Here is a 22,429-nt window from a genome sequence, read left to right on the forward strand (position 1 = left end):
ACAACCGTGTGGCTCTTGCATCTGCGTTCCAGCCCTGCGCTCCTGTTTGCTTCCTCCGGCTGCTCCCAGTTGCATTCCAGTCTCCCCACAACCCGCCTGTCCCTGCCAGCCCCAGGCCCTTCCCCTCCGTTTCCAGAGCTGATCCAAACCCATCGAACTCAACAGAAGAGCTTCTATTGCCTTCCAGAGCCCCTGGACCAGCTCTGCAGCTCCTCTTTAAAACCTGCTCCTTTCATAAGGCTTTTTCTTGTGCTTGCCTCTGTTGTCTCACATATTCCCAAAGTGAATTATCCTTTTCCTCGGTTTTATCCTTCTTATTTTCTGGATTTCTGTTGAAGGATTTAATAATCCGCTGCTTTAGACCTATTCAGAGTGTTTGGAAAAGTCACTCCCCTTTTAGCCATTAGTTATTGCTCCTCAGCTTATGTGCAGCACTCGGCTACGTTCGTACTGCCAAGGTTTAATATAAAGGAAAATGCTTCCACCTGAGCTGTGATTGAAACTAACTCAGCGAGCACCAGATGACTTATTTTTAGTGTGGCTCTAATCAGATCGCCGACTGTCATCCGATTCTGACTAACGAAAAAACCTCATCACAAACTTTTTACATCTCTGTCACCCTTTTTGTCTTGGAGAAGATCGTGGACATATATGGTATGTTACAAGCATGTTCCTTCCTTCCCTTTTCTTGAAAACGTAGGACAAAAAACGGTTACTTCATCTTCCTCCTGTATCCCTCTTCGTTAGCTGCATTTTGCTTAATTCTCCTGCACCAATGTAATGTATGTACAGTAGCAATCTAATGCAGACTGTAGGTAGTTAATTGAAGGTGCAGGCCCTTCTGATATATTTCTCCATAACTACTAACTTCTCGTAACTTCTCAACACGATTAAGGTGATTTTTTGAAGGCTAATCCTTCTCAGAAAACACATGCAACCCCATTTCTGCCTGTGCCACATGTTGTGCAATTGTGTGCACAGGTACAAGCTGTTTAATGTTCTCCATCTGCGCAGCAGGGGTGACAATGCAGATCATTGTGAGTTAAACACTGTGGGCTTAGTTCCTTTTTTTTTAAGGTATTGCTCTTTGTATTGTTTAGACTTGTGCTAGGTGAGGCCTGGCTCAGTTTTGCCAAGGGACGGGGGAATCGTGCACGTTACGACGTGGTGTCCAGCACGAGTCTCTGCTGGCTGGACACCATCTGGGCTCCGCTCGCTCCGCACAAAGAGCGGCCCAACCCCTAAACCCGGGTTTTAGGAGGGAGGAGGAACCACTCAAAGCTGCGGTGGGGCTGCGCGAGGCAACGCGCGTGCGTGGCAAAGGAGGGATCTACAGCGGAGGCCTCATCTCCCATCCTCTGCCTCCTTCATCCCCACGCGCTCCATGAAGAGTTTGCACCTGCTGGCTCTGCCACAATCAGGCCTTTCAGCTCCATTTCTTTCCTTCACGGAGAATTTGGAGAGAGCTGGCAGGACACACAGCTTTTTTTTTTCTTTTTTTTTTTTTCTTTTTGTGGCAAACAAAAAGGGGAAGCAGAACGATTTTACCTCGTTGACGGTGTCTCCAGTCTGATAGACTCCAATTGCTTCCCACCCACATAGAAAACATTTCATTGAGTCATCTTACTGCCGCGCTCGAGGCAAGAGCATGAACAAAGGAGCAACTGTCCAACCTGAGCAAAAGGAGAATTTTCCTGGCGCGGGGAACTTGATGTAGTTACGGACAAAGAGCTCCCAGTGTGGACCAGTCTGCCCACCGGCCAGGCTGTGCTTTGGGCCAGTAAAGGTGCTTCTGCTTGAGAAAAACAACCCCACGGGTACCATTGTGTCTATATCAGGGTGCCGTGGTACCTTCTGCACCCCAATTAACATCCTTGTGTGATACGGGCTGTCGAGACCCTGGGTTTTTACAGCAGCTGCTCTGGCTGGGGCCTGAGGGTTCTTCTTGGCCCAGTTTGCTGCCCCAAGGACGCGTGGGGTTTGCTGTTCATTTTCAGGAGCTGCCTTTGGGTTTTTAATACCCCGATCCTGTCAAAGAAATACACCTTTCGACTGTTCTGACCTCCAACATGCAGGTTTTGTTTGTTGCTTTCCTTAAATTCTTGATCCCTGCAGTCGTGTCAATAGCTCAGTCTCAGCTTTCGGTTAGTTTTGTTGTGATTTTAAACAAAAAGAAAGGAGCTTTCTAGGTCTCGAGGATCTAGAGAAATGCTTGAAAACACAAACCCGAGCAATGTAAACCTGAGAAAGCAAATAAAAAGAACTCTGAATGCTTTTTTTGCCCTTAATCTCCTGGTCTCTTCGTTATTTTTTTTAGGCCTGACTGATGGTTCTGAACGCTTAGAGTTGGCAGCCCTGAGTCCTGACCTGAGCCATTCCCTTTTCCGAAGAGGCTGCAAGGCGACAAAAGGTGAGTTAAAGCATGTATTTAATCCTGCTTTACAGATGCGGTGCTTTGGAGAGCTTGGGACTAAGGACTCGAGGTCTCTTAGGAAGCCTGTAGTGGCATAAAGAACCAGTTTCACGTCTTCTAAGTCTCAGTTTTGACTCCAGTGAAGTAGCCACTAATGGTGCTGTGTTGCTTCTGAGCAGCTCAGAACAAGCTATTTCTAGAGTAAAAAAAATAAAATAAAATAAAATAAAAATTGAAAGTAGTCTTTGACTGGGTATAAATGAGTGATTTGGTGACGGAAGGGTCGGTTCTAAAAGGAGAGTTCCCAAACCCCAAACCCAATTCTATACAAAGCGATTGATCCCCGTGTACCAGCTCCCCTCAGCTTGCGATCGGGGACTCATTTTTGTGGGTTTTCTCCTGTAAGAAGGACGAGCACGGGGCGAAGCCCAGAGGGAACAAAGGCGAGGGCCAGCGGCTGTTTGCTCACTCCACGCGCTATTGTCCTCCATCAGATAAGCCCGTGGCCCTGCGGTGGAACGATTCCAGATCCAGATCAGCCAGAAAGAAAAAGAAAAAGCAGCGAGACTATGAGATAAACCCCAGACTTCTCGAGTTTCGTCTGTCCCAGGTATGTACCTGCCCCATCAAGTCAGATGATGGGGAACTGGTTGTGATTCCCATGCGGAGGTGACTTCTGGTTTCATCCTGCTCCAAGGGCTGTGCTTGCTGCAGATATATTGTCCTGCATCTGGATTTTACCCACTAAATAGGGCAAAATGATGAAGGGGATAAAGGAATTGGGTATCTAGAATTAAAACTGTGTCTGCCATATAGTATAATAGGTAAGTTGTTGCTCTAAAGCTGCCAAGACATGAGATACTGGAGGGCTCCAAGAGATGGGAGCCAACTCTGGGAGTGGCAATTTTGGTGGCTGGTTGCAAAGTCTTGTGTTTTCTCTCCACAACCACATCTCCAAACAGAGGCAACAGGTTCCTCCGTTGTCCCACCCGGTCCGTGCTCCGTGGGTAAACGTTAGTGAATTCAAAATTTACTGACTCGCTTTTATTTTGCATTCTAAGCTGGAACACAGCCAGGCTTTAATTGGTGTCATTCAGCTCAAACTTATTTACCACCTTTTCCTGCTTTCCGTGTGACTTTTGGCCTGTTTGGGTATTTTAGTTGGAGGCAAAGTAAAGGCTGCTTTAAAATTGCATTTATATGGGAGAAGTTTTGAACCATCCTGTTTAAAGAGTACATTTGGTGAGTGCCAACACAAACGTACACAGGTACATTAAATGGAAAAGGTTTTTTCAAATTATTACCTGCAAAGGGTAAAATTCAGAAAATTAAGTAAAATAAACTTCCAAATGCATTTAATTGAAAGTTAGTCGGTTTTACAGAACACATCTACGAGCTGGCTGTTTTTGAGCTGCCGATCCAGACCTTCGTGTTACTGTTTTAATCCTCAGAAGACAATGAAAAATATTTTAAAAAACCAGACTTAATAAGATATTTCACAGTGAAGACGACAAATAGCAGCAACGTCCACTCCAGCTTGGCACATCTCACCAGCACTATATGAAATATCACAAAGATGAAATATTTCATGTTCCAAGGTTGCAGGCAGCGCCCAGAGAGTGGCTCTTGTCATCGTGATCTTCCCTTGTATTATTACAGCTCTTGGCTTTGCTTGACTTTTTATAAGCTACCACTCCTCCTCGCCTCATTTATTCGAGGCTCTGATACCACTGATAATATCAGTAAAGATTCCCCAGATCCCTGCACTATATTAATTGCCGTTAGCAATTACTTAGGTGAGCAAATAGTGGCAGAGATACCTGGCTATTTGCTAATCCCGTTCAAATGCAGGCATTAAAGCATTAATATAAATGAGAGATAAGACCTCAGCAATTCCACTGCCCCAATTCCATTCAAAGGGGGCGATGGCTTTAAATTTATATCATTTTAAAGAAGTAATGGGAGAATGACTCATGCATTTCCAACAAGAGTTATACCTGTTCCCTATGTGCCACCAGCTGTCCCTAAACTGGCGAATTTAATGGTTTCATGCTGCCAAAGATGAATATCCAGCACTTGCAGCCCATTTATAATTCATGTTGCTATCGCAGCCTTCAGGTGTAGAACCGTGGGCTCTGACTCCTGCACAATGCAGGAAGAAACATTAAAACAAAACCCTTAAATTCTGTGTATTTGAACATGTGGCCCCTCACCTGAGTCTTCATTATGTTATAATGGATTTAGATTCTTGATTTGTGTGTCTGTAGATAAGAGAGGAGGAGAACGTGCACAGGCACAGAGATTACAAAATCTTTAAGTAAATACCCCATGTAATCACTGCTTTTGTATGTGTGGCAATTTCTCTAGTGGGTTTAGTTAAACATTTCCAAGTTCCTTTCTTAAAATAAGTCTGGTAGGTATTTTTGACCTCTGATCTGATGCCGAGGAAAATTAATGTCTTGGGGTTTTTTTTTTCTCTTTTTGTTTTCAATCGTAAAAATTTGGGAAGGGCGTAGTAACCTTGGAAGCTTCCTAAGATACCAATCTGGAGCCAGCTTTTTTTTTTAAAGTTTCATAAAACTTTGGGGAAACTTTTTTTTTTTTCCCTTCTGAACATCCTGGTCATGTGCAAAAAGTGCCAGAATGCCCCAAAAAAAGGCTGATTTTGCAGTATTTTCAAGCTCACTAGGGCCATGAAGTAGTATAACAGAATTCATGAGAAAGAAACACTGCAAGATTTCAGGAACAAAATGTTTGGGGATACAATTCTCAGGTATTCTACTAAATGAACACTGTAACTTTTAAGGACTTTCGTCAGCTTAGAACAGAGTAAAAAGCAGAATTTAAAAACTCTATAATGTTTATTCATGTTAAAGGCACCCAGTTTTATGAAAGAACTGGTAATTTATATCCGTATTTTGAAAAGATCCTGGGATTTCTATACCAAACCTCCCATTTCTTCCTGTGGAAGCCAGCTAGGTAGCTCGCATATGACTCTCTAAAAAATCTCTGTTTTCTATTTTCGGAGGTTTTTAATTACTGCCGAGAGAAGGGGTTTGGTGTGGAAGTGTGTGGTTCAAACAGAGCTCACAGGACATCGCTGCTTCAAGGCACCAGTTCCAAGTTGAATTGCGAGTTGACTTTTCTGTGCTCTTTTCCTTTGACCGTGCAAGAACAGGGGTGGGCAGTGAGGGGAGCCCAGGGCTATAGCCGTTTGCCTCTAATCTCACAAAATCTGCTTTTTGTCGGTGTCACCATCTAATTCTATATAATCCTGTACTCTGGCAACCCGCCTTTGTCCTGAGGAAAGGATAACCCTCTTCTTAGAATGGGTGCTCTAATGCACCATGCAAAATACTCTTTGTGTCCGATATCTCCATCAATACCCACGGAACTTAAACAAAGAGCTTTTCTGTGCGGGGTGTGAGAAAACCCTGCGCTTTTGGTGACATTTGGGTAGTAAATACATGGCAGCGAACCCCACAAACACAGCAGGACCAGCCCTGGGGTGAGATCCTCTGCTCCTTGTCCTTTTTTGGCTGGTTAGGGCAGAAATATCACGTGGAGATCCTGGAGCTCACCAGGTTTGTAGCTGCTCTAGAGGCCTCTTTCATTGCAGGACAGGCTTCGCTTAATTCTCATCGATAAAAACTCCTCAGCCTGGCAGCCGCCTTCTGATGGGAGGCAGAATTCGAGAGCCAGGTCACCGAGACAACTGCCAAGATAACAACAGCTTATCCAAACAGCTCTGTTTATTCTGCAATTTATTCAGTAAATTGCCCCGTCCGAATGAAATTTGATGGGAAATTATTCCGGGCGTGGAACGTAGCGTACATTATAAGTGTCCACAGCTCCCGATTTGAATTACAGCAGATCTAACCCTTAGGAGATGTTATTTTAAAAAGTTGAAATCTATTCAGCACATCTCGGAAAGCCTGTCCTGTTGATGAATGCCGTGAAAGCAAATTTCTGCAATAGAAGCGCTTGCCAAAAATTTAGGCTATGAGATCTCTGCCACGTCATTGTTATTTGCACTAATTAGAGTCTCATTAGATGCATATTTCCTTCAAAAGGTTCTGGCAGGGAATTAAAATCTTGCCATAGAGATCAACACAATGAATCTGGCATTCTTTCTGTTAAAATCTTTAACTTTGGTTTAATCCCCAGTAATGTGCCCTTTTTAAAATAAACCTGGCGACTTTTTTATTTCCAAAACTTTTAGACAACAGGTGGAATGAGCGTAGAGGGCGAAGCCATAAAAGACGTTCTCATTACGGTTTGTTGGCCTGTGCTTTCTGACTTGTCCCCATAAATACTGCCCCGGGATACACCTGCTGGGACGGGAACAGCAGTTTCTGAGCAGTTTTGCTCTTTGAAATCCATTTTTAGCTGGGATGCGTTTCCCAAACCATTTCCTTCCAAGCTCTTGCTCACGCACAACGCAGGTACACACGGACACACATTTGCTCATTTATTCACACATTGCTCATATGAACTGAGCCTTTTTGCGCCACTCTGCGAGAGAAAATAAAGTGGCCATGAATTATAATTTCTTCCTTAGCTCTGCATTGTTAGCAGGGGAGGGAAGAAGAAAGTTTACAAGTGATTTAGAGGCTACATCATCCCTCTCTCCAAAGCAACTATAGGTTTTTAGACTTCTCAGGCACACCACGCTATTAGAAACCCTTAGAAACTATTGTTGTTCAGGAATTTTAATGATATTCAAGCACTTCAGAGACGAACAGTTTTGCAAAACTGAAATTTACCCTCTAAGTCATTTTGAGTCTTTTGAAAGGTGCTCCCACCTGCAGCTTTCCACTCAGGTATGATTTTGTTCAATATGTACCATGGCAAAGAAAAACACAGGAAAAGTGGAGAGTAAGATGCAGAAGTTATTAAAGAGCATGAATAAAGTCAGTTCCCTGTTCTCTATAGCTCTAAACATTTTTAAAGGTACTTAAGATAAGGATTTATCGCTGAACAGTCGGTCGGTCCGTCCTTTGCCAGGTTTCACATCGCTGATTAATGCCGTTCAGTTGTTATAAGCAAATGACTCTACATTTGCGTCATCAAAGCACTCAGGCCAAATAAGTGTGTAGGAATTCGTGTCTGAAAAATTCAATGGAAGACCTTCTGGAAGGGAAAGGAGACTTTAATTCTACTTAACTTTTCTAAGCTGTATCTGTCTATTCACCTTCTCATACCCGCAGAGTCAAACCCACCGATACGTCCGTGTCCCAGCGGTCTGGGCAGGATGACCCGCGGTGACACGGAGAACAAGGGACACCAGCTGCTGCGGCCCCATTACATCTGCTGCGTTCCCCTTGAATGGCGACAAGGAATTGGGTTTTGAATAGGTCTTTTAACTCCCTTTTGAAGCCAGCGGTTATTATGGCATGAAGAATCTTGTTTACTTTCCCCTCCCCACTTCTTAGGCAATTGTCTGCTGTTGCCTCATTTGGGGTGTCTTACAGCTACCTTCGCTTTTCCTGTCGGCGTAGCAGGAAGGAGGTTCAGTACATGCAATTCTCTTTTTTATCATCCCTCTGTACTTCAATAAGAAGCACAGGTCCTCTGCTGACAATTCATCTGTGCTGTGCTCTTGATGCAGAAAATACCCTCCTCGATGTTTGCCAGCGTAATTACACCCAATTGTGTCCTCAGTTCTCAGTGGATGCCAGTTTTTTAGCGCTTAATTATTATTTTTTCTGCTGTTCTCACAAAAGCACATTTACATTCGCACTTCATTCTTACCTGTCTCAAAACTCCCGACACTAAAGCCTACAGGTGTTACCTCTTGCAAGGCTGAAAGAATAAAAAGGAAGCACCAGGAAATGCTCTGTCACTATTAAGCATAAAATAGTCAGGAGAGATGGGGGATGTGGGGGCAGAAGATGCAAAGGGACTCTTGGCTTTAACTAAGACTTTAGAGAATTGTCTGCAAAAATCCTGCCAACCAGAAGATGGTAGCACCTACTCAGGTCGGTAGTGACATTTCCGTTGACTCCGAGATGAGTCAACACCGAAAGTGAGATTTGCGCCCTCGGGTTTAGAGACAAGTGAATCAGTTCTGTTCAAAAAGTCCCACTTGTTGTGACAACTTGGAACCTGCTGCATTTTGGAAACCAAGCGGGTACAGCTGATGTTAGATAAGTTTCCTCTCGACTTCCCCGTGTGCTCCTGGGTTTCACGTTACCGAGGAAGATTTAAAGCACATTAAAAGGTCACTTGTCATTGAGATATTTCAAGCAGGGATTGATGGATTCATTTGCTAAGGTCAAAATTTTGACCATTACCTAAGAGCAGAGCTTAACTAGTTTTGTGGAGAGTGGGTTTTACCTTAAAGCAACCTAAGCATATCAGAGAGCTTTGATTTGACCTTTATCACAGCATAACAGCAGTGTATCCTCACTGGAGACGTTACTATTATTTCATTTCCTGCCCAGTTTTTATTACCTGGTGTTTGTGACGTGAGCTAGATAGAAAACTACTGATTTCTTATTATCCCAGAAGCAGTTGAACTGTGTTTGAAAAACAGGTGGAGAGCACATTTAAAATCAAATTCTGTATTTGGTTCGACTGCTTTGAGGAATGGAGGCTGTTAAAGCACAGAATATTCCATTTGAGCAATTACCTGTGTGATTATAGAACAAGACCCCTGCGTGTTGCTGTTCAGATTTATTTGGTCGGTTGGGGACAGGTGATGTGGTTGGAAGGTGGGACTTGGAGCTCGTACTTTCAGAGGTGGCTTGAAAATCTCTTTATTTTTGTAGGGTCCTGCCTGTGTGACGCGGGTATGGGGGCTGGTACATACTGCCTTGCATTGGAACTGCTTTGAGTAGCGTATGTGTAAAGTGGGTGAGTTGTGTCCCTGTCCCAGTACTGGGGATGCGATTTCACACCGATGCTGCCGCGTTGTGTGTTGCTGCCATCCAGAGCTCGCTGGAGCAAGGTGCATCTGAAGAAGATTTTCTGCTTGTTCTACACACGCCTGATAAAGGCGATAAATAATAAATGCCATAAATAAAGGATGGTGTTCCAAAATAGCTTCAGTTTCCAGCAAGAACTGGAACCCGCCTCTGCCACATCTGGAGAAAGTCTGTTTTCATTTCGTATTCAGTCTGTTCTCTCCTCCCCAGATAATGGCTTCAATGAGAACATGATCTCTTTAAAAGAAACTCGAGGAGACCTATAACCTTATCAGTTACTCTTAAGTGACTCTTGATAGTTCTGTATTAAAAAAATAATGTAACTTTGGCTGCTCGTTATTATAGCGATACAGCTCGAAAGTGAAGGGTGCAGAGCCACCATCTGCATCACCGCATGAGTCCTTCTGACTTCTCGTTTCAAAGAGAAGAGACACTCAACAACCGAACTCCTGGGAAAATGGCTGTGGAGTCAGGCATAGACACTAGAAACTAAGGATGTTGCGCTGTGGTCCTCATTTCGGACACCAACGACTCTCTGAAACGTGGTCGTGTTGTCGAGATAACTCTCGTGCCATGGAGAGAGGCTGAGGAAACCACCCCAGGGAAACTGCTTGCGCTTCAGGGCATCTTTGTGAGCTCCTGGAATGTCGAGCGTTGTTGGAAGGAACCAGCTCTGGGTTTCAGGAGGGCTATTCATGTGGCTTCTTTCTTGCTTATTTTTCAAGTGCTGTTTTCAAATCAAGGGGGTGGGTATCATACTCTTACCAATTCCTATACACCCAGAACACTTAAACTGATGTTCTGTTCTTCTGCTTGTCCTCACCCCACCTGCTTGAAAGAACTGGCTTCTGTGTAGGGACAGATCCTTGGCTGGCATCAGGCAGCACAACTCTTGAAATCAGTGCAAATGACCCGAGGATATTGCCTGGAGTGTTTGCTGCAGTGTTACATGATTATACCTGCACAAAGAGGCACTTGTGACCCACACCGTGACCGAGGCTCGCTGGTTAATCTTAAAACTACTGATCTGCTGTAAAGAGAAAGTTCAGCCGTCTCACTGGCGATGGTGCACGGGGAACGGGGAGAAGAGGCAGCGCAAGAAAACAAATACCGAGAACGTGAGTCACCCGGCTCTTTACTTGAAAGCTCCACGCTCCCCCTCCAGCAATATTCCAGACGGTAAATCACTACCTGCATGTACTCGTGAGTTACTCATTCGTCATGTGTCCGGCCGAGCCGTGCCAGGTTGGTGGAGGTGGTTAAACCCCTGGCCCGGGAAAGCTGCCGTGGTTGCTCTGCCCGGACACGAGGGATCTGCACAAACTTGGCCTTGGGGAGGTGAAGGTCTCTGGAGACGTCCGGCTGGGTTGTAGCTGTGCAGGAGTCCTTGGTCAATAATTCACAACTCGGGGGACTGGTGACCTGGCAGAGCATTAACTTTGGTGTTTTTTCATGCTATCCAAGATGTCACAGAAAACCTCCATGAAATGCTGCTGCAGTTCCCATTCCGGAAGGTTGTGCCGCTCTGAATTTCGCAGCGTCGTTCAGATATCCTAGAACCTCAAATGGCATCAGCTATCTAAGCCTAGGCAACTGTTCTTCTAAGCAAAATCTTCCAAAAACCAGTACTGATTATACACCCCTTTGTGGCTACAGAAAGCGCGACTCTGAACAGGGCACACTTAGTCTCCCGTAACAAATTACTGACATAGAAGAAGAAGGACGCGGTTTGGAGGTGACTCCAGAGAAGCCCGAAGCTGGACAAATCACACAGCAAATGTTACCTGCACACTCATCATTTCTGCGCTTGCCAAGAAACTAGCTGGCTACTAAAACAGCTCAAGCAACTAATCCTGGAAAAAAATAACATTTTGAAGGATTAAGCAGTACAGAGACAGTATTAAGTTGTTGTTTTCTTATGGTTTGCATGATACGTTAGCCCTGTAGTGGCCTAGAATTTTGGCTTCGTGGCATGTTTTCATAGAAAGAACAGGACAGAAATGTTGATTTCTGGTTCTGGGGAGAGGAGCTCCCTTTCCCAGAAGAGCTGGTGGTGTTGGCCTGGACCCACATCGAGAATATCCAGGCTGGATTCTGAAAAACTTGCACATATTCCTGTTTTTTTGCTTAAGTGATCAGTAAGGACAGCTAACAAACAAAGATTTAAGACTTCGTGCGTTTATTCCATTTAGTAGTTGGGTCCTGAATGGGAAATAATCCTGGAAAGCATTGTCAAACTCGCACTGAGAATAGAAATAGATAGAAATAATAACAGAAAACTACATAGTAAAACTTGAAGCCAGTAAACTGTTCACCTGCGTTCACCCAGGCAATAGAGCATCGAGCCACCTCTCAGGTTTTAAACAGAAGTTTTTACACATTTTGCTCCGTTCCGGCACAGTTCTCTTGTTTTAAAACTGCTGTTTGCACGTTTCTATGGCATTGCTGGTAAGAATTAAGCTTAGGAAAATCTTTGCTGGCCGAGTGAGCGCAGGGCTCTGCCAGGGGAAGGGTGGATTGGGCTGCAGCGTTAACCGGTATTATTGTCTTGTTTAAATCAGATGTTTCGGGAGATTAGCAACGCTGGTGCCCACAGGAGGGAGCCAAATGCATTGCTCTCCAGAAAAGCAGAAAACACCTTTGTCTTCAGTGTCTTCATCAGAGGTTCCTGCGTGAAAAAGAAGAAGAGCCAATGGCAACCTCTGAACAAAGCGATGGAGCCTCTTGCGCCGTCTCGAAGGGAACCTAAACCTATCCGGGAGCGTTCAGGGGAAAAAGCATCGTGTTCGGGTATATCTCAAAGCCATCATACCCACTTTTAATGCTGGAGGTCTCTCACAAGGAGATGAGTCTTTGACCTGACCTGAGTAGCAGCAGATCTACCGCTGGAAGGAAATAACTACAAATTCGCTGTGTTCTCACACCGAGGTTGCTGAGGCTTTGTCTTGTCTCCCTCTTGCTCCAGCACCAGGTGCATCTGGATAAAAAGCCCCATGAATGTGTCTTGCAACCCTTATCCCAGACCCATCCAGCACTGCAGAGCCTGGAGAGGCAACTGGGATCTTTAGGAGCAAAATAATCTGCTTTTTGAGGACTGCGAGCCCTCCACTGAGAGGCTGCAGGAGGGCCCTTGCTCTCCGCTCCCTGAGATCAGGGAACCTCTTTCCTTTGTCTTATTTTCCTTTTTCCCTCTAACCAAAACTTCAGCTTTGGTATGTGGCCTGTTGCTGAATGAGGAAAATATAAAGAAAAGAAAGCTGTCAACTGACTAAAAATAAACAGTGTTTTATGAATATGCTGGCAAATTTCACAGACGGATGGGATTTTTTCATTAGAGACGCTGGGGGTAACTTTTCCATAGTGAAAGGAATTTGGTGGGTGTTTTTTTTTTTTTTTTTGGTATTTGCTAGATTCCATGAGTTTCTGAGCTGTTTGCTGACATCTGCCATTGTTTTTGCGATTGCACTCGGAGATGAGGTAGCGCACACATTCGCTTTTGCTTGGAGGATGGAGTGACCTTTCTCAGCCCGGTCCCTTTTCTCTGCATCCCGAAATGATAATACCAAGAGACAACACACCCTGCCCTTCCCCAGCCGCACTAAACCGCTGCCGTGCGAGCCGTGACCTCTTGTTTTTATTGTCACCATAACAGAGATGGTTGGAGTTGGGGACTGGAAGTTGGCAAACCTGATTGTTTCCTTCCGAAGTCATCCGGAGGGCTATGGGGAATATTTAGAATGTCTCATCTCCCTGAGATTTTTGTGTGATGCTAGTGGGAGCTAATTCAAAATGCCATTTTTCTTTAAGCTGGGTGATAAATGGGTTTGTGCCTCCTATCTCTGAGCTCTCGCTGTATCAGTAGTAGAGGAACACGGCGCTGCAGCGGGATTCTGGAGAGACGAAACAAACGGTATTTCCTACAATTACTTGACCGATGATAACGAAAAAATTTAGAGCAGCTAAAGTACCCCCGCACACGAAACGGCACAAGAACAAACAACGACTAAATATGCTGTATATAATTCATAACAGCTACGGGACTGAAAAGAAAATAGACACGTCACGCGCAATGTTTTTTCATATGTTAAAAGAATACATTCCTTTCCCCTGTGCTGTAGTTATGAATTTGTCAGGGTTCACGTTTTTTCCTCTTATTATTTCTCGTTGTTAAAGGTCATTGGGCTTTAAAAATACGGATAGCCTGCGTCTTTGCTCTAATCCATCTAATGCACTGTATCCAAAGATTAAATCCCTGACAGGATAGTGCCAGATGAAGCCTCCTCCTCTACCCCCAAGCTCTTGCGTGAGTGGCAGGATGGATTCTGGTAACAACAGGGCCGAGATTTCACGAAATACATGTTATCGTTCACAATAACTAGATGGTGAGACTTGCGCGGAACAGGAGCGTTTGCTGTGACAGGGGCTGTCTTTTGGCAAAACAGCCAAAACCGAGATAGCAACCCAAATGTCAAGGCAGAGCTTCCACGCAGGACCCTGTAGTCGCAGGTTTAAAGGTCAGTAGGTGACTTCGTGGAAAATGCCAAGAACTAACGTGGTGGTACCAGTTCAGCAGTGGCCAGCGTAGGATCTCGTTCCACCAAGCTGACTTCTGTAGATGTTTTCAGTCTGCAAAGTCCCATGCTTTCCCCAAATGTCCGAATCCTACAGACCATCGTAAACCAGGATCGCTTCTCAGGATCGTGGCAGTGCTGGCTTTGCCCTGAAGCTGTTTATATGCCAGTCTGACACCAGCACTGTTCCATTAATTATTTAACGGTCCCAGTGGGGGTTAAGACAACGATTTTTAGGAAAATGTAGGTCCTTTGGGGCATCTCAGTGGAGGTCAGACTGTCCAATGTGCTCAGGTCCCACATTATTCTGTTTGTAGCCCTAGCCCGGAGTAAACTCTGCTCAGTAAATCTCTTGTGCCTTGGGTCCCAGAAATTCTCTCCTCTGACTGCGAGGAAGAAGAAGGTGTATTTAGACTTCAGTGTCATTTGGTTGGCCTTTTCTTTCTAAGTCGGTGTAAGCAATTTATTCCGCTTTCAGATAGCATCTCGCTATTCAAAGCTCTCCTGTGCCGTGGTTCACGCCACAACGACACAGGTTAAGGTTGATCTGCAGATGGTTTCCAGCTTCACAATCAGGACACCTACACCGATGGAATGTCCGTTCCTGTGCCCGCTGGAGTCAAACGTTGCTCCGGTTTGATCTGAGGTTCCCTGTGGTGGTGCAGGGGGTTCTATATTCTCCAGCATGGTTGGGACCCTGGCATCCTATTTCGTTTGCTAAATGGAGTCTGCCTAATGAAATCTGTACCGTACTGTCCTTCACTTGTTATTAATAAGCCGTCTGACTCAGAGCTTGTAACTTTGAGTTTTTACTATGACAACAAATAAAGCGACAAGCTTTAAAAGAAAGAGCTTGTGTAAGAGGAGGAGGGATCTGAGAACCTTTTGGCCAGGCTGTTCCATGATTTGTCCAAACAACTGCTTTGTACCAGAAAGTTTCGGGGAAATTTTACCTTCTGGCCCATGTCTCTTAAAAGGCTGGTCGTGCATCGATACCTCAGCTGGAAGCTCAAGTTCCAGTGCTGAAATCACGTCTTAAACTGCGGAGTAGCCGAATGCAGGTCTGAGCGTAAATCTACAGGTCCAGGAGTCTCCATCTTGTTGTGATTTACACACCAGGGAAATACTTACAAACTTGGAGAGGGAATCGTATTCATACGAATGGGGTCATGTTTGTTATTTGAAGCCAGCTAAAGTACGCTGTAATTCATTTGCTTTGTTGTTCTGGGTTTTGTTTGCCCTTTTTTGTTTCTCCCCCCTGAAGAAAAAGCAAATACTTGCACTGCTGTGTATGGAAACCTGTGCCCTGGAGGCACAAATACGACAAATATTGATTTTGTACTAAGTCTGTAGAGTCCTGGTTCCACAAGACGTGTTTGGTTGGGGAGCCACGTCTTCTCCACACAGGCTTTTTTCCCAGCTTAAGGATTAGCAAGGTGTGTCCAAGCCTAAAATTATTGTTTTACTGCTGTCTTTACTGTGCCATCTTCCTTGTGCTAGAGCAAGGAAACCCCCTCTTTGCTTTGGGATTGATGAGATGTTCTCCCAGGGCACTAAGTGTAGGACTGGCCTAGGCCTGAATATCAGACAGTGCAGTAAACCGAACATTTTGGGGTATCGTACACTCTTTTGTAGTTATTTTGTGCCTTCTAGGCACTACAGAGCCTCCAACCAGAGCTGCCTTGTCCCTAATCATAAACCCTTGTGTGAAGGGGGTAAAAATTGCTCCACAATTTAGTACAGGTGGAAATTGCTCTATAATTTAGTACGGATAGGAATTGCTTTGGGACAGCTGAAGTAAAACCCTGTGCTTGCTGCTTCTCCGCTGCCCCATCCCCTTGAAGCTGATGCTTTCGAATAAACGACCAATTTTTCACTTCACATCCCCAGTGTCAGCAGTACAGATGGTAAAGAATATCAAAACCAACGTTTGGTTGGTGGCAAAATGTCTGTAGCCTCCAATAGCTCAGATGCTGCTTTAAAATTGGTAGAACTCTACAGAAGTTTCTCTTCTACTTCAAAATTTGGGGTTGGGAGGGGGTGAAAATTGGGAAGTCAGTGAGGAGAGGAAAGGGTAGTTCTGTCTAAATCCCCCAGAATAATTTTTATACTTCTCTGTGGGTTTTAAGTACTTAGTTAAAACAAAAAGCTTTTATACTAGAAGCCAAAATGTAGGATATAAAGATGATCCAAAGCATAAAATAAGAGGATGGATTAAATGGAGAATAAAAAGGAAAATAAATGAAGAACTTTTGTGGTTAAGTGCTAGGAGCTTTGGAAAATAATGCTCAAATTAGAAGCATGTGCTCTAGAAAGTTACAACATAGGTATTGCAAAAAATGCATTCTTCCCAGAGGATGGGGATGAATTAGGATTCAGAATTATGAAATGAGCTGGGGAAGAGATCTAGCGTTCTGCACAGGAAAACAAAATGTAGATGTAGATGAAATGTAGCTTACGTAGGTAATTGTCAAGCACAATATGTGGAAGGAGAGCGCTTGTAGAACGCCGGTGAGAAATGTGGTGTCCACTTATATGAAAGAACTGGAATAGAGAAGGTCTTGACCTTAGGACTGTAGGGGACAATTCGTGGGCTGATTAAATTTGCATAGTTCAGAGATATCCTCGATTTCTGTTAGCTGAGAAGGTAAAGATTGCAGTGGGCACTTTTAAGCTCCTGACACAAGTGAAGTTTAAAGGATGAAATTCCTCTCGTCTGCTGTTTTCAGTAAAGTTTCCTGCATGTGGATCGAGGAGCTGCATTAATGGGGCAGTAAAGTTTACGGCTTATGGATGCAGAGGGAAAGGGCCCCTCTTCCTTCTCGTCAAAGAAATGGCCAAAATCATTCGATCCACTCCCGAGACAAACTCTTTGCTAATTTGCAGTAAGCGGCAGCGATTTCCCAGTTGGAGAATTAAGGAAGGAGAAGTTAATCAAGAGCTGCAGACTAAAAACATAAATTAGAAACCTCACCCCTGTCTATATGTAGAGCTCGAGCGGATGCAAAAGCTGATTTCTGTGTCTCTGTCCAGCACTTTTCTCACAGCACAGATATTCGTGCTGTGCTTTAACAACCAGAACCAGGGAGATTTTCTGTATCTGATACCCTTTGTGATGCTGCTACTGACTTCAGGATCCATCCCACCATGTACAAGCCTGAGGCCGCCTATAGGTCTTTCTATTTTTGTCCCCGTGGAATTCCTAGAAGCCAGACAAAATTGACTTTCACACAAGAATCTCCATTGTTTACTCACCGGAGCACTCTCTTCAGTCAACGAAACATGGTTTTTATTAGATTTCCATTGGAAAAAAAGGAGACACGCTAAATCAAAGGGGAAAAAAAATATGTTTGTTTGGGTTTTTTTGTGAAATTTGGGGGTGAGGCGCTGGCGAGCTGAGAATGCCAATGAGAGAGCAAAGCTTTTTTTGTTACAATTCAATGGTAATCAAGTGTAATTAGAATTATAATATGCATATCCTGGCCTGATACCTGAATCAATGTTGATGTTCATAACAATCCAGGGCATAGATTTGCTGTTGCAAAATGAACTTGGTCACTTCTGTGCTGGAACTGGAAGCAAATACTTATTGTGTAGCGAGTAAAGTGTCGGGGTGGGAGGGAGGAAGGAAATAAATAAAATAATAGTATTCCAGTAGTAGATTTAACATCTAGATAAGGAAGATGCAGTTTGCTTTCGATGTCTACCTTGATGATTCCTATGTGTGCTGCTGGAACATTAAGGCTTCATTATAGGAGAGTCAAAAACGTGACTTTTGTGACATTAGAACCCGGGCGCCTAAAGATCAACTACCTGTGTATGTCTAATTGCTGGGGTCATAATCAACTCTGTGCTTTAATTTTCCACCAAGTTGTTATTTCTGTCTCTCTCTCTTTTTTTGCCTTTCTCCTTTAGCAATGACATTTGCATTCCTTTTAGCAAAATACCAAGGTTAAACTAAAAATAATTCTGCCCATCAGTTTTAGATTAGGACTAGAGCAGGCCCAGATTTACTGTAAACGTGCATGTAATGATTGCTGCGTACGCTGCCAGGAAACTGCTACACTCAGACGTTTGAAGAATTAGATTAATGCTTTTTAACATCATCCGAAGTTAGTTTTGATCACAAAGTGGTAACCGCTATTAATATCTGCGTGGATCCACCTACTTTCATGAGAAATGAAGATATGTAGAAATGGTTTCCTTTCCTGAAACTGAGGAGTTTTGAAACTTGTGCCATTCTCACTGGAAATATTCTGGAAAAAGCAGCAGCACCCCCTGAATCCCAGTACCCTTCAAATCAATGAGCGAATGCTCGTTAAACTGCTTTGTGTTGTGTTCGCAAGGTTTTTATCTCTGGTTCTGAACGTGAGTTACTTTATGTAGTTTTGCAAATATGCCCTTGCGTTTTTCTTATGAAAGCACAGATTTGGGGTTTGGGAAGTTCAGTTTGTGTCCAGGGCTGGACACAGGAGACAATGGAAGATTTAAAGGAAAGTGATACAATATATAGTCCCACATTGTTATTAGAACCGGCTCTGATTACGAAATCAGATTCTCCTTCAAAGGCCCATTACCCCGGAAGGCCAAAGTCTACGGAAAGTCATCAGGTTCTGTTACCCTTTCAAAAGGTCTCACCATCCAAAGTATGAGATTATTTTTGATCCCTGCAGCTGAGACAAAATCCATAGCTTCCTTTTGCTGTCGTTTGAAAGGGCTGAGACATCAGCGAAGTCACAGAATTGTCTTTTCCTCCAGTTTATCCAGTGACTTCTTGACAGCTGTAACTTGCACACACTCATCTTGGTGTACTGGAATCTAGCGAGGAGGATCTATGTGGGATCTCGATACTCTACCGAGATGGATTTTAGGCAGCCAGTCTGTGTGACCCAACCATTTAACACCATCTTAACAGAAAAAAACCAGCAACCCAATGCATTAGCTGGAATTAAACAACATTCCCTTGGCACACTGTATGTGTTCTGCTCTCCAGAAAACTACAATATTAATGTCCCTAAAACCAGCGGCATACCCAGGGGTCAAAACCACATCTGGACAGATGTTAGACTTGAATACAATAAAGCATCATTGATGCTCACAGTGTTCTTGACTTAATATATTTAAATTAAAAGAGGTCCAGAAGTCCTGCTTGCTCCAAGCAGTGGCTGGAGGGTTTAGTTTATGAGCAGCAGCAGCTTGTCTTGGGGCAGGGCTGTGGGTCCTTCCTTCTGTCTGTCTGTCCATCCGCGTTCCCACTTCACTGCATGGATGCTCGGGAGTGCAAATGTTGCTGCAGATTTTGTGCAGATGGATAAATTAGCACATAGCTGAGACAAATCACTGTTCTCATTCCCAGTCGTAGGCTCTTACTCAACTATAATTAATCATAAATCTTGAAGAGAGACGGTCAAATTTATTCAACATTTATTAGTGCGGCTATAAAGCTTCTATCTTATTAGCAGTGCCTTTGGCTGGTAACAGTGGGTATTTCAGATAGACACATGTAGTTGGAACAAAGACAATCTGTGAGATGTTCTCTTGCTGTCTTGTTTATTTTAAATCACACAGGATCACAGCGATTTATGATTTATGATCACAGTGAGACCTAAACCACATACTTAACTCCAGCGTTCAGTGCTCTTATTAAATGTACGTGTTTCTTATGAAGCACCAACTCCTGAGGGCTCTCCTGTGCAGTTAACGTTGCTATCACAGCAATTTCAAGTTACGAAAATTCAACAATTCGTGTTGTACCTTTGTGAGCCTCTGCAGAATCGATGCTTACGGTGGATATTTGTCATCTAGAGCTTGGTAACATTGAATATTGAGGTTCTGCTTACACAGGGCTTCTAAAGGAATGCTAACAATTGATCAACTGCTTTAAGATTTAAAGACTTAGTCCTGTAAGGCAATTAGTTACCTACGCCTACTGGCAATACCTCCGGCAACGTGTTTGTGATCATTAATAACATCTTGAAGGGACGTGTTCTTAACATGTGACGTGTGTTTCTATCTTTAATGGGCTCATCTTCAGTTATTAACCTTTTGCAAACCACTTACACATGCAACTGTAATATTATAATATATAGTATGGCTGAAATAACTTGCAGTCAAAATTACCTCCTGTAATATGTCCTAAGATGAGCTGAAATATTTTATTCTGTCAAACAGCTTTTAAAGACTTCCCCACTTCCTTTGGCTTTGAGGAAGGGAAGTTGTAAACTTGATTTTGGAGTCGTTCAGCTCTGGAACTTCTTAAACATTTACTTAAGGTTAAAAAAAGGCTTGGTGTAGAGCTATTGTGATGGCTTTTACATACACTTGCATATGTGCTTTTCTTCCTTATGAGGATGGAATGATGAGGAGCAGAGAAGATACATCATAAAATTAATTCATGTTTTCAAAGCTCTTCTCCTATAATAGGAGCACAAAAAGTTGGCATAAAAAAAAAAAAAAGTCCCCAAAATGTATCTGTGAAGGAAAAAGCTTTGTGTTCATTCAAGGTTCAACATATGGTTTTTTTAATTTACCGGCTGTAACAGCTGACTTTATCTGTTAGCTAATTACCCAGTGGCATTTAATTGAAACCTAAAAAGAGCATGAGGGGCTAAAAATAATCACAAACCCAAAGCGAACACACCACTTGTTTGACATTAACGCGGAGCAGCAGAGTGAGTCCTAACGTACAGCGTTGGTAACAACGGGGATAGGGCCTTTGTTTTAACTGAGTTCGGTGTATGGAATGTACCCTGTTCTGCTGGTTTTAAAGCACAATGTCACAACTCGGGCATGTAGAATAAATCGGGAGCCATCACGACGCTGCTCCCAGCAGAGCTCACACAGCCAGAAGTGCTGCACGCAGGTGGTTCAACCTGCAGAAAGGCACTCGGGCTTTAGTGCCTTTTCTAAAGTGCTCGAGAAATACTGGGGCTGTGCCGAAACAGGAGAAATAAATGAGTCAGACCATTTCTTCCTTCAGTTTGGGGCTCTCTTTACACTTCTGGTAAAGCTTTCCAAGAAATCTGGGGTTTGATTTGTCCTTCATCTTGCTTAGCTGTTGCATCCTTTTGACTATACATAGGCAAGTAGTACATTTACTTCCCATTAGAAAAGTCAACAAAATGAGTGACTGTCAACTTGGAAAGTCTGTGTACAGGAGGCAGGAGCTGAACAGAAACCAATGCCACCAAAAGAGCATCTTCTCAAGAGACACCACCTGCTCTCTGTTACACCTTTATGGCTCAATCCCCACTCCCAGACACTCAGTGAGCATCAGGAATTTTAATTCTCTGAGTAGCACTGTGAGTTTCTATACGATGTCCACTATTTATGTTTTATAGTGGCTGCAATGTGTAATTTATGGGCACAAATCAAGGCCATGCCAGGGAGCTGAGCTACAACAATGGATGGCAGATGGATCCAAGCAGACAGAAAACCACAAGGAAACGATTGTGCGCTGGTGCTGGGTCTGACGGGCAGTGGTCTGGGAGAAGAGCCACTTGCTTCTGTATTTGCAAGGTCAAGGCTTGCTTCCTCAAAAGAAGCTTTCACTCCCACCCGGCCTGCAAAGCCAAGTTCACTTGAGAGAGAACCCCCAAGGCTGTTCTGGTTCGTGCCTCTCCGGCAAACAGCGTCAGCAGAGTTTTGATCATCAAACACTCCCGTTTGGTAACAATAGAGATGGGAAGACGGCTGTTCTGCTCGCTCTTGACGGGGAGGATGTGATGAAACTGCCATCTGATTTGTAAACTAAACCAGGGAGATGTGGAGTTACTGGAAAAGAATGAATAGGAATGGCCCTGAACAGTGGCACTTGTCTGAATATAGCAGACTTGGAGCTGGTGTGCTCAGATCCCCCTTCCAGATTTATATCTGGATACACAGGACACAGCTAGAAATAGAGCTGGGGAGGAAATGGCTTTCCCGTTCTGCAATTTTTTTTAAGATTTCAAACTTTTTTCTGCTTCACAACAGGACGAAACAGAGATATTTTGAAGTATTTCATGGAAGAAACTGAGATTCCAAAATAAAAAATAGCTCGGGGACGAGATCACCTGGGATATAGAAAACCCTCTTTTGCCTCTGTATCCATGAGGAACATTTTCATCTGAGATGAATATTCAAACTCCTAATCTCTACAATCCGTCAGTCACCTTGTGCATTGAGTCTTCTTGGTCTGTAACAGCAAAGGTGTGTCCTTAGTGTGTCATTTGCCAGCTGATGATCGTCACAGTCACCACGGATTAACTGCGACTGAAAAATTTCTGCTAAAAGGTGTTTAGTCTAAAGGGAACAAAACGTAAATTTTTTAATCCTATGGAACTCTTTACTTCAAAATGTCATTGACTAAAGGACCAGGCAGCGGCTGAAGATTAAGATCCTTAAACCAAAGCTATGAGATGATTTGCCATTTGTAATTTGCCCAGTTGCCTGGACTGAGGATTAAAGGGACTTCCCTCCCTTCTCAGTACTTGCTTTGGGTTTACAGATAGGATGTCAGGACAGAGGTCCAATTG

The sequence above is a fragment of the Caloenas nicobarica genome, chromosome 25, assembly GCF_036013445.1.
Source record: "Caloenas nicobarica isolate bCalNic1 chromosome 25, bCalNic1.hap1, whole genome shotgun sequence".
In the NCBI taxonomy this organism is placed as follows: domain Eukaryota; kingdom Metazoa; phylum Chordata; class Aves; order Columbiformes; family Columbidae; genus Caloenas; species Caloenas nicobarica.